The sequence below is a fragment of the Crocodylus siamensis genome, chromosome 15 (genome assembly GCF_052110815.1).
Source record: "Crocodylus siamensis isolate JL-2025a chromosome 15, ASM5211081v1, whole genome shotgun sequence".
NCBI classification, from domain to species: Eukaryota; Metazoa; Chordata; order Crocodylia; family Crocodylidae; genus Crocodylus; species Crocodylus siamensis.
Genome location: NC_143409.1, coordinates 28,401,652 through 28,428,631, shown reverse-complemented (window position 1 = coordinate 28,428,631; position 26,980 = coordinate 28,401,652). Strand labels below are relative to the sequence as shown.

The following is a 26,980-nucleotide window of genomic DNA, read 5'->3' as shown; positions in this document are numbered from 1 at the left end:
GATAACAACAGGAAGGCCAGGTTAGCACAAACAAAGTGAGTCTAGGTCTTACCTTGGTAGATACACAAGACTCTAGGTAGGGGCTTCAGGGGGATGCAGCCTGGGTTTTTTTCCTGTTTGCGAGCTTCTTTTGCCTCAGCTCTCCTTGGCACAGCAAGGTCTTCTATAAGAGCCAAGGTGCTGAGAATGAAAGGTTGCTCCTTCAGTTCTCCAGAAACTGAGAACAGCATATGGCTCTCAGGTGCAGAAGACTGGGGTGAGATAAAATGCAGGAGAGACAGTGTAAGCATGTAAACTGAACCACAGGGCCAGCATCTGACTAGCATGAACGGGGCAACTGTGGTGAGGTGCTACTCCTTGTTCATGCTGTGTGAGTGCCCTACAACCTATCCAGATTTGCGCATCAAGAAGGTTGACAATTAGATAGGTGCCCCCTCACCTTCCCCTCCAAGTACTAGATGCATTTCTTTAGAACATTTTGTTATATACATAAGGAACTCCCCCATCCACCAGCCAAAACTGCTTCACATGCTTTTCTGCCTAGAAAGGGAGCACATTGCTTAATAAATTTCTAGAAGCTGTTCAGATGCTAAAGAAATGAGCATGGAATCAGGAGTTCTACTGACTACCATACTCCCTCACACTGCCAGGCCCACAAATACCCTTTACACTGGATATGTGCAAATAGCTGCCTCTGCTTTTATAGGCAAACTGCCCCATGTCTAAAGATACACAGGCATATTCACATACTAGTAATTATCCATTCAAAATGCTCCCAGACCTGCAAATAATCTAGTGTTAGGACACAGTCCATTTTATGTATGCAGGCAATCCTTGACTTACAACATTTCAATATACAAAGTTTTGCACTTACAACCTTTATAAATTGACACACAGTTTCAACTTTCTGACATCAGTTTCGACTTTACTATGCTTGATTCGATGAAACACCATGCTAGCGAACAAGTTTGCTGTGTGGCCCATCTCCCTGGAGAACATCTGTCCAAACTTCCTTGGACACTTTCTTTAAGAAAGCAGACAAGACTCCAGAAAAACCTGCAGCCATGACTCCTGAGAAGACTCTAGCCAAGAGCCCTTCAAAAAGTCCAGCAAAGTCACCTCAAAGAAGTCCTTCCAAATTAATATGATTGCTATTTACAATATAAATACATTAAAGTAGCTATATTATTCATCTAAAATTGATCAAGTACAAAATGCTGGGGTATTTTTGGTGAAAATAGGGTATTGGAGCTTGGTTCAGGAAACAATCCCCCATTTATAATATTGTTTCTTATGAGAAAATTGGTTCCGAATTACAACATTTCAACTTTAGACACTGTTTTTAGGAACCAATTGTATTGTAAGTCTGGGGACTGCCTATACTTCACCCTCAAATGTAAGAAAGCTGCCTACTGGGGCAGGCCCGACAGAGAGTAGGAGATAGGTTTCTAGAGGATTTAAGGATCTCTTAGGTTAGGGTAGAGTCCATGTCTCTGTTGTGAAGCACTGCATAGCACTAGCCTATAGGAATGGAACCCAAGTCTCCCAGGTTACCTCTGCTGCTGGATGACCCTGGGCATGTGACTGCATAGCTTTGGCATAGGTTTCCCCACCCACAGAACTGACATAATGACCTCCTTCATAGAAGTGCTTTGAGATCTGTGGGTGAAGAAGCACGGGGCTATAACTGCTACAGCAATCATGTCCCTGCCTCAATCAGGGGAGAGGAAACAGCTGGCCATAAATAAAAAAAAACAACAAAACCAAACAAACCACACACCAAACCACAGCGCAAACACGGTTTAGCAGAGAGAAACATATTTGATGCAGACCGGGTCAGAACATCAAGACTGCTCTGTGCCTATTAGGCCTGGAGCTCTGAAGGGGACGCAGCAGGCCTATGCACAGGACAGCACTGTGCTGCTTGTAAATGCTGCAGCAGTGGCCTCTGCAAGGCGTGTTGTCAGATGTGCATGCCTTTGGATAGACTACTTCTATTCCAGTGTCACCCTGGGCTGAAGAAAGGTATCAACCCTGTAGAAGTCCTGGTTATGCTAAGCTATAGCAAAGCTAAGGTGCCGGAAACAGCAGCTGAAACGCTCACAGAATCATAGAAGTCGGGTCAGAAGGGACATTGTAGATCTTCAAGTCCGATCCCCTGCCACCTGGGCAGGAGAAAAACACTGGGCTCAAATGATCCTAGCCAGGTAGGCATCAAGCCACCTCTTAAAGACCCCCAGGGTAGAAGCCAGCACCACTTCCCTTGGAAGTTGGGTCCAGATCCTAGCTGCCCAGACTGTGAAGTAGTTCTTACGGATATCTGATCTAAACCTACTCTCCAACAACTTGTGGCTGTTACTCCTTGTTATGCCAGGCGGCGCTAGGGGAAACCAGGTCTCTCCCAAACCCTTCTGGTCCCTTCGCTTGTGAAGGCTGAACAGGTGCAGGTCCCGCAGTCTCTCATTGTAGGGTCTGCCCTGTTGTCCCCGGATCATGCGGGTGGCCCTCCTCTGGCCCTCTCAATGTTGTCCACATCCCTCCTGAAATGGGGCACACAGAACTGGACGCAGTACTCCAGCTGTGGCCTGACCAGTGTTGCAGAAAGGGGGAGGATCACCTCCCTGGCTCTACTTGAGATGCACGACAAGGTCTGGTTAGCCCAGCCAACTGTGACCTCGCATTGTCGGTCCGTGTTCATCTTGGAGTCAGTAATGACTCCAAGATCCCTTTCTGCCTCCGTGCTCTCAAGAAGGGAGTTTCCCATCTTGTAAGTGTGCTGCTGGTTACTACTGCCCAGGTGCAGTACCCTGCACTTGTCAGTATTGAAATGCATCCTGTTTTTGCTAGCCCACCCGTGTAACCTATCCAGGTCTTGCTGAAGTCTTTCCCTCCCTACTAGCGTGTTCACCTCACCCCAAATTTTGGTATCATCAGCAAATTTAAGCAGGTTGCAATTCACCCTGTCATCCAAATCACTGATGAAGAAATTGAACAGCGCAGGCCCAAGGACCGAACCCTGGGGGACTCCGCTGCCCACTTCCCCCAGGTCGAATATGACCCATCCACCACCACCCTCTGAGTGCGACCCTTCAGCCAATCTGCAATCCATCTGACAGTGTAGGCATCAATGCCACAGTCACCCAATTTTTTAATGAGGATAGGGTGGGAGACGGTGTCAAAGGCCTTGCTGAAGTCCAGAAAGACTACGTCCACGGCAACACCTGCATCCAAGGCTTTTGTGACCTGATCATAAAAGGCAATTAGGTTGGTCTGACACGACCTGCCCCTAATGAAACCGTGCTGGTTGCCCTTGAGCATCATCCCTGAGGCTGGCCCATCGCAGATGTGCTCCATAATGATCTTCTCAAAGAGTTTCCCTTGTATTGAGGTAAGACTGATGGGCCTATAGTTGCCCGGGTCCTCCCTCCTCCCTTTTTTAAAGATGGGGACCACATTGGCTATCTTCCAACTCCACAGTGAATGCAAAAAAGTAAGATTTCACTAATGAGGCAGAGATAAGAACAAAAGCATATGTGTATAAACACTGCAAAGGAAACAACCAGAGATGAAAATCTCACCAGAGAAAGAGAGAATTGGTATGAAATGGGGGGCCACTCAAGTATTAATACAGAGGCTGAGAGACCTATATCTTGTGGCAACTTAGGGAAGCATGGGCTGCATGTAATGCATTGTTACTAGTCAAGGGCAAGCTTTTCTAAGTTGGACTGACCGTTAATCAGAACAACCAGTGCACTGTCCAAGGCAATAAAACTTTCTGAAGCTTCTTCCACTGAACATAAATTTGAGCGGTTTTTTCCTGTGTTGCCGTTGCAATCTGGAGGACTGCTTGCTAGTCCAAACCCCAGCAGCCTGCATATCAAAAGCAACAGCAGCAAGATACCACTGAGAAAAAAAAATCCCTATGCCTCAGCAGCCACCTTTCTCTGGGCAAAGAGATCCTTTATTTATAAAGCTAAAGCTTCTTTAAAATAAGCAGAATAAAAAAATTTGCATTCTCCCTTGTTTTCCCTAACAGCTAGGCATGTCTGAGAAGCACAGTTTTCATTAGGAGCAGCCAGCACGGATCTGTGAGGGGCACTAACATTGTACTGCATTAGCACTGATGGACACATGCCGAGAAGCGCCGGCTGAGCTACCTGAGCAGTCTGAATGCTCCAGGCATTTAGAACAAACATGGCCCAGCTCCTCTGGAGGGAGATTAACTATCTTGTTCTTCAGAGATATTACTGATAGGGATGATAATGACATTGTACAATAGTTGTTCGATGGCCTATCTGCAATAAAACGGGGGTCACGGTTAGCGGACAGACATTTGCATCCAAGAAGCTGTAATGGAGCTGGGAAGTCTTTCTGCAGCACTCTCCTCCAGGGCAGGACTCAGAGAGCCTGTGCTGGTGATGTTCTATAGCATACACTTAACCAACCTGGCAGCCACCAGGCCAGAGAGAATTGCGGGGCCTACCCAGTGTCATCTGCAATATACCCCTTCCCTGCTCTTATGGTCTGCTGCATGCACACGTGCACATGCATGTGCGCACACACACACACAGAGCAGCTGCCCATTTCCTCCATACCTCTTCTACTCATAGATGCAGTCAGCTGCACAGTGACCACTAAGCCTATATTCATACTGCTATTTAACGTTAACCTTAGAGCCTCCAACTTAGACCCCACTGATCACCACTGTAAGCTCCTGCCCTGGCTCTCCAACTCTTGACACATTGCTCTCAGGCTACACAGCTGCCCGGCTGTTCGTGGGATGGGTGGCCATAAAAATAATGAAAGCCACAATTAATTAGCTGTATAGCTAATTAACAGTTGGCTGGGTACAGCTAGATGTGGGTATACTGAGCCAAGCTCTGAGGAGTGTCCAGAGGGACTAGAATTTTCCTTACAGGCCAAGGGATCAGGTAAGAAGAGAAGAGCAGGGAAAATGCAAGACATTGAGCCATATACCTTGGACAAGTCACTTTTCCTCTTCACTCTTCCCTTCCAGCCTCTCTGGGTGCTGCTCAGGCTGTCAGGGTCCAAGGCCCAAATACAGATAGAATTAATATCTAACAGTAGAAGGGCAACCAAGTACAAGTCCAAGTTCTGAGTCTGAGCTGGTAACCCACAGCATGCGGAGGGGGGGGACACTTAAAGTGTTATGTAATACAGCAGCTTAGGCTCCAAGAACCATTTCTGATTTGGTTCAGGGTCTCTGACCTGGAGAGCCAACAGTCTAGATTAGCCCCACATGTCAAGAATATGGTCTAGTTCATAGAAGGGCAGAGATGTTCTCCATATGTACCCAGCATTCCCTACTTTCCTGCACTGTGCTTCCTTATTAAGAGGAATTGTATGAAATTAGGATGCAAGTGGTCTTCTGCTGTTCCCCATTGGAAGTCCTCATTCGCTTCTCTCTGTGACACTGTAATGGCCACCTAGCAATCAACTGGAAGGTCACAAAAGGAGCTGGGTGAGGCTGGTTAAAGCACAGAATAAAGAACCCATGGGTATTAATTGCCTTGAGTGGGGGGAGCAGGTGGAAACCAATGTTGTTTACAAGCAGCTATCAATACCATTACTGGGGTTATCTCCTTAACCCTTAGCCTTGTTTGCATTTAGGAAGTGCCTCTTTAGTAGGCATCTGTCTATCTTGCAGGACAATAGAATTACACCAAGTCAGACATCAGCTGACTGAATGTAATCTTCACTGGAAAATAAAGTGAAACTAGAATGACCTCTGGAGGGCGCAAGAGATTGGGCAGTGTATATGGAGACAGTGAGTTGCCTACACACCAGTGTCCTCCTCTCAGCCTTGCTGGTTTAATCTAAAGGAAAGGCAGGTGCCAGTATCTTTGGAACCACCTTGCCTGCAGGAGCTGCCAGAGCAAAGGAAATCATCCATTTGTCTGTCCATTGGGGCTCCACTCCTAGACTGGCTGCCAGCGAGACTCCAGTCTACCCTATCATGTAGTAGACTTTAGTTCCACAATTTTTGGTGGCATTTCCTCAGCCAGGGGTAAGACTAGTAACCCCCTCTAAGGTGCTCTTCTGCACAAAGCCATTGGCATCCTAGAGGTTGCCAGGTTATTTAACCACCACCCAGCACTCGGGCTAGGAACAGAAGTTGCACATAAACTGGTATAAGTGATCAAGAACTGGTTCAAATCTGTAACACAACAGATTCAATGCACATAAACTGCTTTCAAAATGGCCAAAACTGGTTTGAGATGAATCTGAATAGATGCAGTATCAGACTTAAGTGATTTAGGTTAGATCAGTTTATTAAACTTCTGTCCAAGATCCCCTCCTGATTCAAGTTAACCCACAGTCCCCCAGCATCCCAGGATGCTTCGCACCTCCCCATAATCCCAGCCCCCTTCCCTTCACAGAGTGGAAGAGCTAGCCTTGGTTCAAGTTGTCTGCTCTAGCAGAGCAGGGAGGTGTGCTCTAGTACCCCCAGCTTCAGGCTTGGGCCACTGCAGGCACGTGGCTACATTTCTAGAATCAAAAGTAAATGTCTGTTTACTTGCTTATCGGTTCAATCTACGCAGCTTAGACTAACCTGTGAAGACTGAAACAATTCACCCCTGGACTTTTTAACTGTCTGTACTTAGCCTCGGTATAAACAGTAACAGGTAGTACTATCTACTGTAAGTTATAGTAGCAGGCGAACCTCACCTGACCTACATTAGCACCAGGACAATGTTCTTAATTCCCTGAGAGGGAGGTTTTGGTACAAATTTAACTCTCTCTGTGTCCTTGCTGATGTCCTCATTATTTCTGAGAGATTCGTACAGCAGCAACACAGTTTGAAATGCTCACCTTCCTAAGACCTTTGGAGAACTCTTCTTTGGCAACTCTTAGCAGTTGCCTCCCTACTGCTAAGCAGAATTGCAAGTTAAGCAGTAGCTTAGGCAACAGACCACTCTGCATTCCAGCACTGCAAGTGTTAATTATTGAACCCTGTTAGAGTCAGCCATGCTCTCCACCAGCCACTACATCCTCATCTTCCTGGCTGCACGTCTGTGCTCCCGCATGGAACTGATTCTCATTCTTTGCTCTTCACTTGCACTCTTTGCCTAAGGACCCTAATTGGGAAAAGACATTTATAGCAGACTGATTGCAGGTTTAGAGAGTGGCAAGAATCCTTGGCAAATATTTGTAAGACTGCGCTGAAACTTGTGACTGTATTGCAGAACCTAAATGCTGACCCGTAATTGGCAATTTCAGCTAGGATGCCAGGCCTTAGACAGAAATTGCCAACGGTTCTGCACACCTGCTACCGAAGTAACCAAGCAAAGCTCCACGACACTCCCCTGGTTCAATTTAAGGAAAAAAATTCCAGTAGCGTGCAACCATGTAGAGATCTTAAAGATAAAGACACACTTGACTGCATCCATTCTTGGATCATATCCTTCCCATTAAGAGATGACTACAGTTAAATACCATTCACTTGGAAAGGTCTGCAACCATGGCCTTTGCAGTAATTGGGATAGGCAGCCCCATGTCAAAGGATGGGAGATTACATTTTTCAATAAGTAATCTCTTTTTTATTAATTTGTAGTACACTGCTGCTTGATGTCATGTAGGACTCCAGAAGAAGCCACTGCCTGAATAGATCTACTCAGTTTCATTGCTGTTAAAACAGGCTTGTACTTCAGAGTTGAAGCGGAAAGAGGAAGGCATGGCACATCCCACTACAGACAAGAAAACTTCTTCCATTTCTTTTCCTGCAGCAGACTGTCAGTGTGCTCAGATCTAAAAGATCCAACTGCTCCTCATTACAAATGGCCTCTTTCCAAGCTTGTGTCTCCTCTTGTTATAGGCTATGCAGGAAAGGAAACGTAGTTATTGCATGGCACCATTCAGTAACTTTGATCACCGAGGTTATTGTGATGGTGGGTAGGCCAAAGAAAAAACCCATTTGTCCCTGTAAGTATAATCACATGCCTCTTTTTGGCAGAGATTGGCCAGTTTTCACAGAGCACAGCCTGGAACCCAGCTACCTGGTGGTGCTTTGCTCTTTCCACTCTCCGTGTGTGCTCTGTATATGTAAGGAGTAAACGTCCCCATGCAAAGTACAGAATTGGACATAGGCGTTAGCTTCAGCCATATCAGTTTGGAGACTCAGTAAAACAAAGCGACAGTGGATGGCCACCGAAGTGGGAGAAGGCATGCTGCTTTACAGGCCTTTCCCTGTTTTCATCAGACTGCCAATGAAGTGTACAACACAACGTCATTTTGTTTTGGAACCTGCCTCGACAGCAGGAAGGGAATTGCTGGCTTCTTCCATTCACCCTGTATCAGAAACCTGATTTGTTCTACATTATCCTTCTCTTACAGCAGAGCTGGCATCTTCTGGTTCTCTCGTCAGGCTTTTAGCTGATGTGCCTTCATCTTTGGTGCATTAATTATAAGTCCACAAGCAAACAGCCCTCCATAATAACTATATCACTTATTAGGTACTGACATTTCTCCCTTCCTTAATAGCTCTCCAGCCCTACTGCCCTTGCAGCCAATACGGATGCAAGTGACTTCAAAAGACATCGGGCCCTGTTACTGGAATACTTGCCCCAGGAAGGTAAGTGCCTGTGCTCTCTGTGTTTTGCTGTGTTGCTCTGATGACTAATAATTTTACGCATGTTTCCACTGTGATGTGCTCTCCATTTGCAAATCAGGTCACCCAGGAGGTCCTGGAGCCTTTGAGCACGGTTACACCGGCCATGTTACTTGCTGACCTTCTGGTGCAGGGTTCTATTGGCTCAATGCAACCTCTGATGCAGGCCGGGCCACAAAGGTCCTTGTACTTGCCTTTAGTAAACTGAGCTGGAGATGTTTGTTCTCATCAACTCGCTGCTCACTGGGGTCAGCCCCTCTGGGGCTAATGCATTGTTTTAATCACAGATCTTTTAATTTGTAGGTATATCATCTCTAAAATCCATTGTATCCATTTTATGTTGCCTGCCTCTATTTTCAAATGTAGCATTTTGTACAAATGTACAACCCCCACCCTGCCCCAACTCCCACCGACATATACATACACTCCAACATACCCTATGCCTGCCTCCCTGCATAGCCACACCCTCTCACCCCCCGCATACCCTCTCACAATATAAAAGTGACACTTTATTTTGGAGTTATTATGCAATCCCTTCTGTATAATACACAATCACAAGTCATGACAAATATTTTTTGTAATGAAATTAAAATATAGTATGGCAGGTGGTTGACTTCTAGTGTATGATTTTGGTTTTTTCTGGTTCTAAGATGACAACCCCCCCTCCGAAAAGGAGTGTTGGGGGAAGCGTCTTCTGGTCCCAATGTGACAACTAGGAAAGAGTGGGGCAACTATCAAAGGGCAGGGCTACCTATGACAGCTTGCCGAAACATGTTAAGCAGCCCTCCATCCAAAATAATTGCCCACCCCTGTCTTAGACAGTCTGGGGGTTTATAGACTACAGGTTGAAACCCACTGCTGTAGAGCAGTGGTGCCCAATCTTTTCACTCCCACCCAGGTCCATCCACAGTCTGGAGCTACACAGAGGGGGGAGCAGGGGCAGAGCATCCCAGTGCCAAACTGGATCTGTGGGGTGGGGGAGGGGGATGAGGAACAGCCCAACCAAATCCAAATGGGCAGAGACGTGGGCCTGGTCGCATTGCCTGGCAATGGCCCAGGCAGGATTGGATCGGTCTGCACAGAGCTTCCACCACTCCCCTGCTGCCAAATTTTCTGACCCATGGGGATCCCCACAGGCCAGATTTGGCCTGAGAGCCAGGGGATGAGCACCCTTGCTACAGAGTCACAGGCATGGAGATACAAGTCAGAACTCACCTACAGTATGCATGTAACTAGTGTCGGGGAAATTGGCCAGCTACTGCGTAGCACCCATACACTGAAGGGTGTGCTCATACACCGATGAGCACTGGCCACGTCCCGTCTCTGGGCTCATTCCTAGCCGCGATCAATTAGGCAAAGAACGAGGGAGTGTCCAGTATGCGAGTTTATTGCTCTGCAGAGGGGTGGGTACTCAATGTCCAAAGACAAAAAGCTCCCCCCGATCTGAGTTTGATAGTACTCTTTTATGTTAACAGGTCATACATATGCAAATATAAGTATACATAGGCATAAGGCATATGTGCGCGCGCATCTTTGGGGAATTTCCACAAGTCTGGGGTCCTTCTACGTGCTGTTGCTGGGTTACAGAATGCGGAACGGAGCAGACTTAAACTGGCTGAAGTTGGTTTGGTGGTCTCCAAACTTACTGTCAATCAAGGGGGGGGGGGTTCAAGCTTCTGCTTTTAGAAGGTCACTCCTGCTTCCCTTTTTTTGTTTATGGTTGTTTTTCTTACACGAGCAAGCAGCAAGAGGTGCAAGCTGCCATTTCCCATTCTCAGCGCTGGCCCTGAGAGGAGCCAGAATCACAGAGCTTTAGGCTGGGGGTCAGACCCAAGTTTGCTAGTGACTGACAGCAGTTGCTACTGCCTGAGTACAATTTGACCAACCCTGGGAAATATGATGAGGTCACCAGCTTAAAGCCCATGTAACTGGAGCTCCACACCACACAACCTGCACTAGCAACCTCAAAGAATGAGTGCGACTGGGCCATGTGGACTAACTCCAGCTCCTGGCTAAGGAAAGCTTGCAGTGCACCTGCTAATAGGCAGAAGGTTCCAGCTGCCAGCACCTGCTTACATTTCTACACTGATCTATGTTCTTGCCCAGACAATTGAATCCTCTAGCTGAGCTGAAGGCCCAGCTTCTACCATTACTCAGGTCTTCTGACCCCTTCGCTGAAGGATCTGCAGCTCCTGGTAGAGGCTTCAAGCCCTGCTGGCTCCAACTAAAAATTAAAATAAAATATTGCTGCTGCCCTCTGCATCCCCCGTGCTCTGCCAGGTTCTCTGCTGCCTGCTGAACTCCACCTGCATTCATTCCCTGGGCTGGCAGGTCCAGGTATTTGTTTAATACCTGATGCTTACTCCATAGGAACAATTAACACTGTCCACATTATCTTGTTCTCCCCACCTATGACAACTGCTGCTGCATTTTCACCTCCCTAATTATTTCAGCCTGACTCCTGACAAAAAGAGATGCAGCAGCTCTAAGCTAATCTGCCCCGAGACGGCTCGCCGGGGTTCCACCACAGGACAGCCAGATGGCACAGCCCCAGGTTGCAGCTTGTGCTGCCTGCTTCACAATGCAGCGGCACTCCCTGTGCTACAACCTTCTGTTACTGCTACAGCTAATCCCCACATGCACTGAAATCCAGCCTTTCTGCTCTCTGAATCTACTGTCTGAGCACCAGACACTTGAAGGCTAACCTGGGCCCCTTGAAACAGTTGGGGGCTGCATGGGATGGCGGGCTTAGCTCCCCAATGCTTCTGTACCAGTGCTGGGACTGGTGCTTAATCTCTCTAAAATCCAACCAGCCCCTGACCCCGCTTTCCCTGTGCAGAGGGCTGCATGCAGTTTCAAAGGCCAGTCTCTCTCTGCCACAGCTACAGCAAACACTGCAAGTTCTGTAGCTCTTGCCTGGTTTGTTCGCACATTCTTCCCGGTTCCCTGACATCTCCTCTCTGTTTCTGGGTAACCGTCCTGCCCCCCCACCAATTGAAGGCTCCAGGGATTCCAATTACTGAAATTCACTCTCAGGAGCAGGCAGCCCATTGGAGCATTTCTTTCCCTTTAAACAAAATGGAACTGTCCACTGGCTAACTAGGTCTACTACATTTGTTTTCTTCTGCAACAGGTGCTAGCCCTGGGTTCTATTAATGGATCCAATTAGCCTGGCCCTGAGCCCCAACCTTGCTCCAGCTAAAATAAAACCAGCAGCTCTCATCTCCTCTCGCCTGGGAATTAAGTCATTTATATTAATTTTGCAAGCCCATCGCTTCTCACCCTCTCTCCCGCCCTTTGCCTGTCTGCTGCCATGGGAGTTTGCAGAGCGATTTCCAGCCCCACCCTCTCTAGAAGTCTTTCATGCCCTTCCCCCTTCACGTGATGAAGGCCAATCCCTGCACCTCACTCTCCCCATCAACACTTCCAGATCAAACCAAGTCTGACTCACCCTCCAGATCCAACACACCAATAAGACATGAACAAAACCATAGCTCTACCCAGCATTTTCCTCAGTGGAAGTTTCCCAGCTGCAGATCCAAATGCATGTAGCTAAAGCCCCAGCCAGGATATTAAAAATAAATTTTGCATATTGGGGCAGTTTTTTGCTGAAGAAATGGAAACCAACTTCCTTACTAATAGAGCTTAGTGATTTAGGGTTACATGATACCAAGAGAAAATAACATCTTTCAAGCCAGTCATGAAGATCAACTGACACTGCCAAAATGCAGCCACATCTGGGGTGGACACTGCACCACAGCATAACAGTGGAGGAAGGGGAAATTTTGTACAAGGACCCTGGAGCAAATATCTCCTCCAAAGAAAAGTGCCCTACCATCACTAATGCCTTTGAAGCTGCATCCTAAGGATACTCTACATAATAATCTGTATTCCCTTTGCATCCCTCTTCAGGATCAGAGGCTGGAATACAAACATGTGGCCACAGGGAACTGAGAATCTCTATCCCTGAGAATAGTTTACAGTGCTAGACTATTGTATTGCCTACTTAGAGCAAGGAGAAGGCTGGCCTCATGGATAAGGCGTATCCCTGGCTCAGAGACCCGGGGCTAATTCCTAGTTTTGCAACAAACTTCTCGCGTGTGACTTTGGACAAGTCTTTGTCTTCCTAATCTTTGTGCCGCAGTCCCCACAGTTGTAATATGGGAACACTACTAATTCCATCTTGACTCTAAATCGTAAACACTTTGGGGCAAAAACTCTCTCTCTGTGCTGCATAAATAGCAGCCAACACAATGGGGTCTCCAGTCTTGACCCATCACATTACAAGTAATAACTGGATCAGAAATTCCAGGAGCTGATTTTGCAAGTCCCATTTAAGACAAGCATCATATACAGCTACTGAGTTCTGCTTGCTGTGCTGCACCAGAAACTCTGGGGGCATTATTGCAAAAACACTGACGGGAGGAAATGTTAATCAAAGTGGCTCGAGGTTGTTAAATACAGGGACATCAGAGTCCAAGGTCAATCAAAGGCCAGAGTTTCCAGGTTTTGACAGAGCTGACAAGCTGAGGCACAAAGGCAAAATACCACACAAAATAACGAGGCAGGATCAAGGATTGACTGTATCTACTTTTCTGACAAGAGAAAATAAAATCTTTAAACTGTTCAGAAACCACAGAAAACCAGATCTGTAGGAAGAGCATCACAATAGTGGGACTATGGTGATGAAAGGCCAAATCTGGCTGCCTCTCTTGAGGCCCAAGTTTCCTAACCCCTGAGCTGTGAGGTTGATGGTAACCCTTTTCCTGTTCAAAAAGGGTGTTTCAGGTTTCCCTGAGAAGTGAAGGATCCAAACAGGTAGCACCTCCCTTTGTCCAGGTTCTCAGTTATAACTAAACAATTCACCATGACTCACTTAACAGACTTCCCTCTTTTTCCCCCGCTCCTATCCCATTTAGTGACATTATCCTGAACATTGTGGGTAAGGACAGAAGTTATACATAAACTGGTTCCAGCCCTAATGTCTATGAAATCTATGAAACTGGTTTAAACCTGTAACAAAACATTGACTCAGTGCACATAAACCACTTTCAAAATGGCTGAAACTGGTTCAAGATAAGCCTGGTTGGATGTAGTATCAGGCTTAACTGAGTTGGGTCAAACCAGTTTATAAATGTTCTGTCACCGACCCCTTCCTGGTTCAAGTTAAATCGCAGTCCCCTAGCATGCTTCTCAGCCCAGGGCTGGCCTGACTGCCCCAGAGAGCAGGGTTGGCCCCACCCCTCTGCTCCCTAGCCAGAGCTCCAGCTGGCTGAGAAGGAGGTGGAGACTGCAGGCACAGCAGCATCTGCTTGCCTTCCCCCTGCCTCACCCCCCACCCCTTGCCACTTGCTGTTCAAGCAGCCCCTCCCTTCCCTCCCCCACAGCATGGACCCCAGCGGTACAGACCCCAGCCAGCATCTGGTCATGGTCATGCAGCCCCACTGCTAGCTAACACCGAGGTGTCTGCGTTTCCACAATTTCACCGGAACAAAGGCAGATGGAACAGTGTCCACTTAGGGCTTTGTGGAATTAATCAGCAGGTCAGCTGGTAATGTCCCTCTGTTCTTCCTTACAAATGCCTTGGAAAAAGCTGGGTTTTGTTTTCATGATGGGCTGATAAGGTTTGTGTTCTGAGAAGCTCCCTGCTGGCTTGCTTCAAAGGCTGCAATCTGACAGTGTTCAAGAGGGGACAGGCAGAGGTGTAAGAAATGACCTGGTTTGCAATGCATGGGACCTGCGAGTGCTGTCAGTTTGCTGCAAACTTCTTGCTGAGCCTTCTGAATAATTTACTGCTCTGCCCCTCCCTTTCCCTGTCTTCCACCCTATCCCATTCCCTGACCTGCCTTATTTGAGTGACAAGCTAAGGGACATCTCCACACACTTCATGTACAGAGCATCACCCGTGGACTGGTCTGTAAAGCCATTAGTCACTCTCTCACCTGGAAGAAATCAGCCAATTAATGGCTGGCTTGAGAAGCACGTGGAATACACGTATGTATTTTACATGTATAAAACTTTTTTTTTTTAAATTGAAACCTTAGGAAAATTTTGACTTTTCATTTTCTTGAAAGATAGGAAATGTACAGTCAAAAATTAAATTTTGAGCTAAAAACTGAGTAGACTCTGAAAACTTTCAAGTTACTGATGGAATTTAAAAAAGGAATGAACGAACACAAACTGCATTTACTCAATTCCAAGACAAGGTTTTTTCCCCTCAACTGGTGGGGGGTGGACAGGAGGCAAACCCCTTTGTTTATAAATCACATACAAGGAAATCTCGCTAAATACAATGCCTATCATTAAACTGCTGCCAAAAGCAGCATGTGCTCAGCAATGGAAACTAACTATGAAGTTGATTAAATGCAGCCAACACTGAGTATGACTAACACATGTGGCCCATATTGGACAAATATACCAATGGATTTTATTTATTTATTTTTTACAAATTATAATAAAAACACATTTATCACCCTATACTTAAAGTTTCACAGATTTAGTCTCTTTGTTTTACCAAAACTTCATATTGCAAAAACAACTATATCCAAAAACATACAGATACATATATAAAACCTGTAAAAAACATGCGGCAGCTTCTCACAAGAAACAACAACCCAAAAACAAAAAACCCCTCACAGAGCTCTTTTTCTTCATACAGAACTCCATGAAAAACTATTCCCTCAGTAACCACCTGCAACTCTCCACCCCTCTCACCTGTTATCTCCATTGCATCAGTGAAAGAAGCGTGTCCAGTCCTTTTTCCTCTACTTCTTCTCCGCCCATTCCTCTCTGATCTCTTCCTTGTCCTGATCAATGTAGTATTTCAGTTCACAGAGCCCCAGCTTCAGGCAGCCTCTTTCAGTGAAAGCCAACCCCTTAAAAACCTAGAAGGTTCTTACTTTCCATAAACTTAATTTTAACACATGCTAATAACATCCTTAATAATAATTCCTCTGTCCCTTTACTATGAGTCCTTATAGTACCATCTCCTGCACTAACAACAGGTTTATTCTGGTGACACTCAGGAAGTGGCAGGCCCTTTCCCGCATACATCCCACCATTTCTCCTTCATTCCCTGGGTTGGCAGGTCTAGGTATTTGTTTAACTCCTGATGCTCACTCCATAGGAGCAATATTTTCAAAATATGCTCCTCACTTGCATGTGCTCCAGAAAAGCAGAGTAAGGAGAGGGGGAAGGGGCTGCCAGGGGAAAATGCTGTGGAGGAAGCAGAGAGCAAAGAGCTACCTGATCTCATAGATTTATTTTCCTGGCTGTAGCAGTGAGAGGGGGACAACTTCCAAGGCAAACCACCAGTGATTAGATTCTATACGGGGAAAATTATAACAAAATTTACAAATTTTCCATATAAAGAATCTCATTATTGAGGGTCATCTTATAATCAGGGCCATCTTCTAGTCAAGTAAATACAGTATCCATGCCACTGCTTTCTCTGAGCTAAAAACCCAACTTCTGTCAAAAAATGCATAAGACAATTTGCCATCTATTCTAATCAGCACTCAATGATGCAGCCAGCTAGAGCAAAGTTTTTACATTTTCCAAGGCATAAAACCAAATCTTTCCACAGATTGACAATAAAGCATCTAAACCCAAAGCATTAATCCCATCACGTGAAGTTCTCTCATTCCACAGAAGAAGGCAGGCCAAGGGCTAAGACACTGCTCCTTTCAGAAGCTGTCACTGTCACACTATTTCATCAGCCAGATTGTTGCTGGACAGTATTGAGATATCCCATCTCTGACTTCTCAGTTAAGGCTGCCTCCTCCCCAGCCTGAAAGCACTCATGTCACAATGCCCTGAAATGTATTTGTGGTATAATGTAGGTCTGCCACTGGGTTATTTAATTCATTCCCCTTGGATAGGCAGCAGTTGAAATTTCATTGTGCCCAAAGCATCCCTGATGGATAATTGTCAAGTCTAGCCTTGAATATCTCCAGTGATGTTAACTCCACAACCTCCCTTGGCAGCTTGTGCCACTGTTTAATTGTCCTGATAGTTATGCATAGTAGTTTCTCTTTGTAAAGAGCTCAGTGGAAACAAATACCCAGGAAAGCATTTTCTTTGGCATGCTTCTTCTATCCTGTGACCCTTGCCTCTTCATTAAATACAGTTTATGTGGAGAGAAACAAAAAGAATCTTGGCTTCCTGCACAGCAATCTACAAATACCACGTAAGAAATGTGTACAGTCTTGACATGTTTAGGGTGTTTATAAAGCCACTACTACACTGACTCTCAGAGAATTGTTAGGTATACAGCAGGTACATGATTAGGTGATGCGTACCATGAGGGCCTAATTCATCAAGGCACCTCTTCCAAGCCACCTCATGCTTAACTCTCATTGCTTTTGGAAGGAGTTGGGGCTCAGTTTGGGGGCTCAGTACAGGAAGGTGCCAACGAAGAATGTTAGAAACACTTCAGCCCACCCCTACGCTTACCTGGTCTCTTTGCCCCAGGTAAATTTCCTACCTGAACAGCTCGGTTTCACAACATGTGTGTTGAACACCACAACAGGATTGCTATACATTCTCCTGACCACAGCATGACACTCACCATAGCTCTGCTCCACAGCCAACAGACTGCCTGCAGCATTAAGTTTACTTTTTCTATATATGCCTGATCTAAAGCCAACTAACATTAACATAAAGACTTCAGGATTTTAAGAGGTGAGTTTCATCCTCCCCTTCTGCCCCTCCCACTTCAATTTTTACTAGGGTTCATTCCAGACAGAAACTTTGGGGAGACATGAAACTCAGGCCCATCTTGAATCTTCACACTAAAATTGAATAGAGACTAAAACAAGGCCAAAACTACCAAGGGACAGATCCTAGTCTACCTCTCAGGTCCCTAAACTCCACTAGGCATTCATGTGCAATCCTTTTCCACCCTGCTCAAGTCCTTGAAAAGGCCAAACAAACCATAAAGACAAAGCAGCGAGCTCTCCTCCTTGCCACTGTTCCCTGACTTAGTCCTATGGTTAAGATGGACACACATTACAGAAATATACAGTATGTATTGTAGGGACCACATCAGGGTGGAATAGGATGGCACTTGGGCATCTAAGTGCCACTCAGACAGCTAATACGTAAAGTAAGACTGAGAATCAGACCCACTGGACTTTTTAGGTGAAAAATGTGTAAGACTTTCAAAAACACTAGCATAATTTCAGAATCCCAACAAACCTCATCTCCTTTCATGTATTTTCCCTTCTGGAGAGGGCAAAAGGGTAGAACAGGATAGAGTAACAACAACTAAGGCCATTTACATTGTCCCCTCCACTCCCCAGAAATAGAAGGAAAGGCGGCAAATCTGAGTAGTATTACTCAAAACCATTTGAAAGAAAAATAGGCTTTTTAAGATGAAAAGAAACTTCTTATAGAAATGAGAATTTTTAGCAAAAGACCTGAAAACATGTTCTTATTTTTGTCTAAAACGAAAGGTCTTGATCTGTTACCTTGCTTAATGAATTGCTAAAAAAGTGCTCACAGCCCTGGTGACAGGCATGGTGCAAACCTGTACAGAAGAGCGGGACAAGAAACAGACACAATGGCATTCTTATGATCGCCATCGTCTACCCTGCAGTGGAACGCAGAAGCAACACCATTCACAATGCTCTGGTTCACCCCATGTGTCTGTGTGCAGCTGAATTCCATTTGGTGCCTGGTATATACAGGATCTCTACAGAGGACCGTTTCTTTAACTGGATTTCTTTTAAGTACTCCAGGCTCCACAGCAACAGGATTTTCCAGACATTAAACTGATGCTCAGAAAACAACAGAAATAGAAAGAGATTTCATTATGAAGCTGGTCTGTATCCAAAAGGAACTCAGGGGCCAGACTAGGGTATGAAATAACCTTAACAGGCTTTTGTCTGAGGCATGTGAGAGGTATGGCTCTCAGTGGATTCCAGAACTGTTTGCGGCTACGTGCTCCCTTTCCAGAATGGGCAAAAGAAAACACAGCCAAGTTTTCCAGCACTCTTTTCTGGTTGGATCACTAACCCCAGCCACATCCACATGGAAGGAAGCCAGAGTAGAGACCTTACAAAGCTTTGCAGCCACATGTAGCACCAATCTGAGCTAAGAGCAACTCTGTTCTGATGCCCAAACACAGCTCCCTTAGGAGGCAAGGCTACACGGAGCATACATAAAAGAATTTGCTTGTTTCAAGGATGAAAAGATGACACCACATTATTTTTTACTTTTCATATGACAGTAGGATCCTGTGCACATTATGGCCCTGCCATGCTAGGTATTGTACATTAGGGGTGTGCGAAATGGGCTATATTTGATTTGGATTCGGCCTGAATTGGGGACAGCGATTCAATTTGCTGATTCGGATCACTGTCCCCAGTTCAATTCGGCCAAATCCAAACATTTGATGCCGATTCAGAGAATCAGTCATTCGGCCATAAATGCAGCTTTAAATATTTTCTTCACATACCTTGAGGTACCAGGTGCGGCCTGTGAATGCCATGATGCTGGGGCAGATACAGGGTCCCACAGGAGTGCGGGGCGGACCCTGCGTGTTCAGCAACTAACCTGGCAGTGGACCAGAACTACTTCTGGTCTGCTTCCGGGTCCACCAGGGAGTACATGGGAGGTTTCCCCCGCACTCCTGGCTTGGTGATTGGCTGTGGGGGGAGCCCGGGTGCCCCCCAGACCAAGAAGGCATCAGTTGCTGAGCCTGGGGATGCGGGGGGAGGGGGCGGGGAGGGCCCTGCACACTGCCCAGTGGACACAGAAGTGGACTGGAAGTGCTTCTGGTCCATTTCTGGGTCTGCTGCTGAGCACGCTGGGGACCCTCCTGCACTCCTGTGGGACGCTCCATCCACCCCAGCATTGCAGAATTCACAAGCCACCTGATACCTTAAGGTATATAGAAAAAACATTTTAAACTGTGTCTATGTCCAAATCAATAAATCTTTCCAAATTGATTTGGAGGGTTCCGATTCAATTGGAAGTGATTAAAGGGTCTTCCGATTCTATTCGGGTTCAGATATTTGGCCACCAAATCCGGCCAAATTGAATCAGGGACAGAAGCTTTGCACGTCCCTACTGTACATACCCCTAGTGAGAGGGAGTCCTTGCTTAAGAGAGCTTAGCCTTAGGATCCAAGTTGGCAAGACCTGGAGCAGCAAAGGTGGGATTAAAACGCAGGTCTCCCAACCCCCAATCCAGTGTCCTGTCCAAAAGTCACTATCTCCTCCCCATGGCAAAGCTTTGATGTGGATAGAATTCCACTGTCCTACATCTGTCCCAAATTTAGTCCAGGGTGCATTTTGTTTGGATCATGCTAATTATGTTAATGGATACTCATCTTGAAAAATATTGGAGCTAAAACTAGCACTGCACAATCAGGACAGAGGTGTGAAGAAAGATAAAGGCCCTTTGCAGTATCCAGTAAATTCAAGGGGAAAAATAAATAGTGAGACTCAGTGATGAGAATTCAGATTGATTTTCTAAGTTCTTCCCATTTAAGTAACCTGCAGCACCATTAATTATCCAGTTAAGGAAAGCTACCCTTGCAAACACACACCCTTCTTCAACGGGCTTTAACATGACAATTTCCCTTGAATCCAGTTCTGAGCATTTTCAGTTCTTCATGTGCATGTCTTCTTGGCGTTGGAACGTGCTCTTGTTTAGACAGCTGCCTTCAGTGTGGCAGTGTACCTAGGGTGGGACTCAAAGGGGGCTCCAGCATGGCTTATGCAGGTGCAGCTAGTTTGTAGGAACCAAACTGGCACAGCCCCATGCCCAACAATGCATCTGGGAGGGGCAGGGGGATAGAATGATTCCCCACAAGGAGGCATAGCCTTGCTCTCAGAGGTGGGGGCAAACAAGGCACCAGGAACAGCCCCCAGGAAGCCCATGCTGCTGCCTGTCCCTCAGCAACAGTGGCTGGAGCCTGTACCACTTTCCCAACAGCAGTAGCAGCTGCTGCTCATGTGAGGAAAGCCCTGCAGGTAAGACTCCTCCTCTCCCTCTCCCTCTCCCCCACCTCCAGGGATCAGTATAATTTGTCTCCCACCCCAGATGTTGGAAGAACTGGCTACACCTCCACTTCAGTGTGGTTACTCTGGACTAAGGCAGATGTAAATGACAGCAAAATTTAGTCCTGTATGAAATCTATGCAGGTTTGCAAGGCTCTTCTTGGCTCTTGTGATTTGCTGGCATTTTCACAGGCAACTTTCTTACTCTGGCAGCTGAGCTGTCCAAAACACGTCACACATCCCACAAGCTGACAACCTCAAATTCCACATTTCAATGGGAGGACCACCTTCTTCAGTTAACAGCAGAGGGAGCCTCTGAGCCCTCCTTTTCAAGGAATGGGTCTCCCCCCTGAGATCATTCTAGGGATTGGGGACCAATTCTAGTTGGACCCCATAGCAATATCCATAGCAAAGGGGACTGGTGCAGAAAGGCCAGGAACAGTTAACAGATAGGACCTGTACCATTACAGAACAAGACCTAGATTTTTTTTCTGTCAACCCTGACACCTGGCTCTTGTAAACAAAAAGAGAAACAAAAATATAGTTGTAGACTAAATCTCCATCTCTCCTGAAGAAGGAGATGTCTTCTTTGAAGGCAAAGTTGGGAACCACTGCTGAAGCAGCATACGAGCATGATAGAATTGACTGGACATGAAGACTGAGTTCCTGTCCCTCTTGACCTGCTGTGATACATACTGCAGTCCATGGAGGACTCTCCAAGCAACAGCCATTATTTTCAAGAGTAACTAAACAAAAATAAAAGGCACTAGGAGTCACAAGTCTGTTGCAAAGAACACAAAATTGGAAAATCCCCAAGGATGTGTAGGGCAGGAACAGAACTCAAAGCCTTGTAGAAAGAGCGCCCTCCCCCTTTCCCCCATGGTGCCAAGTGGGACCAACAGGCCAACACCAGAAGAGTCAGAGAAAGGGATGTCACGATGATTTAAGAGGCCTTGATGCGACTTGCTGCTCCACCAGCATGACAGAGACATTGGGCAAGTCATTTATCCTCTCTCTACCATGGAGATAACCATGACTTCATCTGAGTGCTGCAAAGTCGGACAATCAAATTGTGAAGTTCAGATACTATAGTACTAAGAGAGTGAATGCAGGAGACTAGATATGGCCTGGATCCAGTTGCAAAACCTCCTGGCCCTGAGTCAAACTGAATTCCTCTCTTCTAAGGATGGGTAAGCATGATAAGAAACACTCACAGTCACCCCATGTGTTCCACCCAAGATAGCAAACAGAATTCTGAGAGCTTGGAAGTACACAACATGAGCTTAGACAGATAAGCCATGTAGTGACAGATGTTGCAATTTGGAGATGCTTCCATACTTAAAGACTACAGAGGTTGGAGTTGTGAGGTAGTCCCTGAAGTCAGTCAGAGCCAGACAAATGGGCTAAGTACAGTCAAAAAGCTCAAGGCTGAACTGATTTAGGCTTTGCAAATTAGTCTAAGAAGCCCAGATTAAATTGAAACAGAAGTGAACAGACATTTACTTTTGATTCAGGAAATGCAGCTACATGCCTGCAGTGGCTCAGGGCAGAAGCCAGAGGGAGCTACAAAACAACTCTCTGGCATGTAGCCAGCATGGGCTGTGTGTTCACCTCCTTGTCCTGCTGCCCCTGAGGTCTCTGGGATTTGCAGTCCAAAATCACAGCAGCAGGACTCTGCAGGGTTGCTCATCACTTCATTTTAATGCTTCCAGATACCTCTGGGATTTGTAGTGCACAGCTGCAGACAGCAGTAAATTGGTGCGGGGGAAGGGGTGTTTAGCGTCCCCTCCCTGGCCCAGACCCCAGCCGGGGTTTGCCCAAGGCGGGGGAGAGGCAGCCCCCGCCCCTCCCCAAAGACTGCATCCCCAGTTGGACTTGCCCCCCACCCCATTGTCAGCCAGCACTCTCCACTTTGGCTAGGGAGAAGAGGAGCAGGGCCAGCCCTGCTCTCTAGAACAGAGCACGCAGCCCAGCCCTGGGCTGCAAAACATGCTGGGGGACTGTGATATAACTTGACCCAGGAAGGGGTTGGAGATAGATGTTTTATAAACCAGTTTGATTCAAATCAGTTAAGTCTGACACTACATTCAAGTAGCTTTATCTTAAACCAGTTACAGCCATTTTGAAACTGGTTTATGTGCACTAAACTTCTGTTCTGTTACAGGTTTAAACCCATTTCTGATTACTTAAACTGGATTATGTGCAACTTCTGTCCCAAGCCTGGGACTACTGATCCACAAATAAATTTAGTGTTCGTCCTTATTCATTATATGCCTGTATTTATTGAACCTGATGATCAATACAAGCAGTTCTCAATTTTCCAATCCAGAAACCTGTGCCTACCTAGGTAGGATCCCCCTTCTATTTCGCTGGAGGAAGAAGTTGGGGTGGTCACAATAGAAATCCCTGAATACATGAGACCACTGCTGGGGTGCACCATCTGTCCTTCCATCTTTCCTACATGCTGACTCTATCCCAAATACATTGTTTATGTTTTATTAGTACTTGCTACAATGGACATCTCATCTAAAAAAAGCTTTTCCTTTGGTGCAAGTCATCTGGCAAGAAGGCAGCATCGTTAAAGATTAAGAAAGATGCAGAGCTCTCTCTCATTTGTATTCCAGGCTAGCCACAGCCTTCAATATGGCTGAGAAGAGTGAGAAAAGGAAAGGCCCACAGAGAATGCCTAAAGATTATTTCTCACAGACTCCAATTTATTTTCTATCATTAATGCTTTTGAAAACCCAACACGTCCTGTAAATGGAAAGAGCATTTTAACACATTGATCAAATGGCTACATTGCCAAGGAAAGGCGTTATGTTGCACTCTAACCTAATCAAATCAGCCAGAAAATCAGGTAGGTTTGGGATCTCCAGGCCTTGTTAGACCCAGTAAGGAGTAAAAGGCTCCAGATTTCATAACTGCACCACTTTCAGCAGGACTCTCAATAGGAGAAGACTGTAGAAGAACTGGCAGCAGCTGGGACTTTTGCAATGGATTAAGCACACACTGAAGAGAATGATGGAGGAGGACTAGCAGTGGGCAAGTTTACAGCCTCTCCCTTCCCTACTGGAGCCCCTATAAGGGAGATGTCAAAGCAAAGTGAGATGTCACCTAAGAGGATGGGTGATTGCAGCTATTCTAATTCCAGCCTCTCCAGTAGTTACATATTAGTAAAGAGTAGAAAGCAAGCCTAAAAAGTTAAAGAATAGGACTAGGTAGAGTTTTCCATAATGTAAAGAAAATTGCTTTTGTTGACTATATGTACAGGCATACCTCGTTTTATTGCGCTTTGCTTTATTGCGCTTCGCAGATATTGCATTTTTTACAAATTGAAGGTTTGTGGCAACCCTGCATCGAGCAAGTCTGTCGGCGCCATTTTTCCATCGGTTAGCATTTTTTAGCAATAAAGTATTTTTTAATTAAGGTATGTACATTGTTTTTTAGACATAATGCTATTGCACACTTAATAGACTACAGTATAGTGTAAACATAACTTTTATATGCACTGGGAAACCAATAAATTCGTGTGACTCGCTTTATTGCGATATTTGCTTTATTGCGGTGGTCTGGAACCGAACCCACAATATCTCCGAGTTATGCCTGTAGTTTTAAAGCAATTATGATTTGGGGAAAGTTGAGAAATGGAAGAATGCCTGAGTGCTGCAATTGGATTTTTTTTTAAATGTAGAAACAAGGTAAAAGCAGAAAAGCCTTGAAAGGCAGCAATTGTAGGCAGTATAAAACTGACATAAAATATTTACATCTTACATATGGGACAGACCCAGCCTGGGGACTGTAGCAACAGAGACATGGGATATAGCTGAGACCCTATGAAGAGAATTGGAGACTTTTCTATGCCATTCAAAGAGTGCCTGTATGAAGTGAGCAGCTGTCAGGGAGCAAAACCTGGGACATAATCCTGGATACTGCATAGAATGCTATGAGCAGCCACAACATAGCGGGATGGTAGTCTATAAACCGCAGCCTGGATCAGGAAACCATTTGATGTCCTTTGGGACTCATTTTTCCCCATCTAAGATGAAAGACCCATTTCAGGAAGTCCTTGGGAATACCTGGACACAGCCCCTAAACTTGTGATGTTCCTAGAAAACCCTGCGGTGGTTACTGTTCTGTTTAAGACTCCTGGGTTCTGTCCCATCCCCACCTATTCTACCTGCTAAACCCCCAATATTAGCACAGGGAGTTTTTCCATGCAAGGCAGACACTGCAGACTGGGTTTTCAGGGATGGATGAGTGTGCATGGGGAGAAGGGTTGGGTGCAGGTTAGTTTCAGGGTAGCATGCTGAAGGGATGAGATTTCAAGAGAGGGAAAAAAAAGGGATCATATTCCTAATATCTCTTGGTAATCACCTTAACTAATGCATCAGATCTGAGGCAGGCCCCTAGAGCTAGCTGTAAGGTAGATGTCCCACCCTATGAAAATGTTGGTTTCACCATGGATGGACGGACCAATCATCTTGAGAACACTTCCCCTCCTATTCACAACCCCTAGCAGCTCTGTGATAAGTGATTTGCTTGCTCATAAGACTAATGTTAAGAAATGATATACTTTCAGCTTCTTGGGGTGCAGCATGTTGGCTGGGAATTAGGGGGAGTCAACACCATGTCGTGGCAGAACACCTCACAGAACATTGTTTGGGAACAGTCAGTATACACAGAAGAACAACCAACTAAACAGAGATCATGCCCTGTACGATAGAGGCTAGCTATCTATCCCCCGGGGTTACCACACCAATCCACTTGCCATTGATGATAATAATTGGCTTTTAAGTTGCCCCTTGCCTGAATGGATTTTTAACTGTCCTCCAAGAAAAAGAGGCTCACACCACAGAAAACCAAATCCTCCGCTAATATGTCAGACAGTTTCTAAAGCATTATCATCTCATGATAGCAGTGAGGGTGAGAATCAAAGAAATGGCCACTATTACAGCAATGTCTTTAAACATAAGTTAAAGATGGAGCTATACCCTCAGCTGCTTGATGCTCTAGGGCTGCATGATAGATAAGGCATTCCCCTATGCTGCTTCTTACCCAGGAGAATAGCGAGTTTAGTAGAAGAAGGTGCGGTCTTGAATTCCAGAGGGGATAGAAAACATGGCTTGCGTGGAGTCAAATAAGCCTCCCCATGATGAATGCAACAGGGATAGAAAATAGTGATATACCTTTTACTGATCACAGGCTACACTAATAATAATTAGGGACCCAATTACCACTTCCAGGATACTAATCCAGCCACCACAGTCCACCAAGGGGCAGCTGCATGCACCTTTCGTGCCTTCTGAGCACAGGAATCCAGACATGGTTCCATTAGTGGGTCCCCTCTCTCACCCAGGCACAGGAAAGCCAGTTGGAAGGCTCCGACACCACAGCAGCTGAGCTCTGTTGGACCAGGTAGAGATTGTGTTTGCTTTAATTAAACTGCATTCACCCTAGGCTTTCACACTTTGGCTCTTCATGCTGGAGAAAAGCTAACGAGCAAGAGTCACAGCAGCCAGCAAGAATCAGGGCCTGTTCTCATTGCCTTTCAGCCTCTTTGATCATTCTTGCTGAGAGATGAAATGTTTCAATTGGAGCTGCCTGACTATTTCTCTTAAAAACCCTGGGCTGACCCCAGGACCTGTCAGCACCCCTCCACCTACCAATTACAGCTTTTCACAGCTCTGGATTATTTAGACAGAAAGAGGCAATATCTTTATTTGGTTTCAGATTATGTCTTTCCTGGGAGCTTTCAGGAACAGTTTTGTTTTCTCTCTACCCCCTCATGACCATTTCCCCCCATCCTAATCTACTGGGATTACAAAGGACCCCAGACCATAAACATATCTGCTCTAATTACCAAGGTGATAGGGCCTCAAGCATTCTTGATCTCCAAAGCTGCTCTATTGACTCTTGCTAATGATGCTTAGACATGCAATTTATCAGCTGGGTGCCTTTCCCACCTGCACTTTCAGGACCTTGTAATCTTTATCTGTTTCAGGGAAGGATGCTGGAGAAAAGGAGAAATGCCAGCCACAGCTGTCTGTGAAAGATCCCCCTTTAAAAGAATCATTGTTCTGCTATTATCATTGGCTCTTACCAAGTAGAATTGAAGCATGAAGTAGATTTGTGCCCAAGATAATAGCATTTATTAGACAAGCTATTGAGGAGAAAACAAAAGGTAACAGCAGAGTCAGAAGTGGCTATGCTAAAAATCTATCAAGGATACAAGAAGAAATGACATTAATAGTTTGCATTTCCTGTCTATGGTTAGAAACCTTGAGTCGTCCTTTAACAACGTCAGGATAAATGGGATTAATGTCATTGATCAACAGGCATTAAT

At 45.7% G+C, this 26,980-nt stretch overlaps 1 protein-coding gene across 7 annotated transcripts in view; it reads right to left on the bottom strand.

Moving 5' to 3' along the window:
- The window catches only part of LINGO1 (leucine rich repeat and Ig domain containing 1), a 471,014-nt gene that overhangs the window by 419,515 nt on the left and 24,519 nt on the right, over positions 1–26,980 (bottom strand). For 4 of the 7 annotated variants that reach the window (XM_090029091.1, XM_090029096.1, XM_090029095.1 and 1 more), the window contains exon 2: positions 53–251. The exons of the other annotated variants lie outside the window; for them this stretch is intronic. The gene's annotated coding sequence lies outside the window, so the exon portion shown is untranslated. The remainder of the gene's footprint in view (positions 1–52; positions 252–26,980) is intronic. 7 annotated transcript variants of the gene reach the window in all.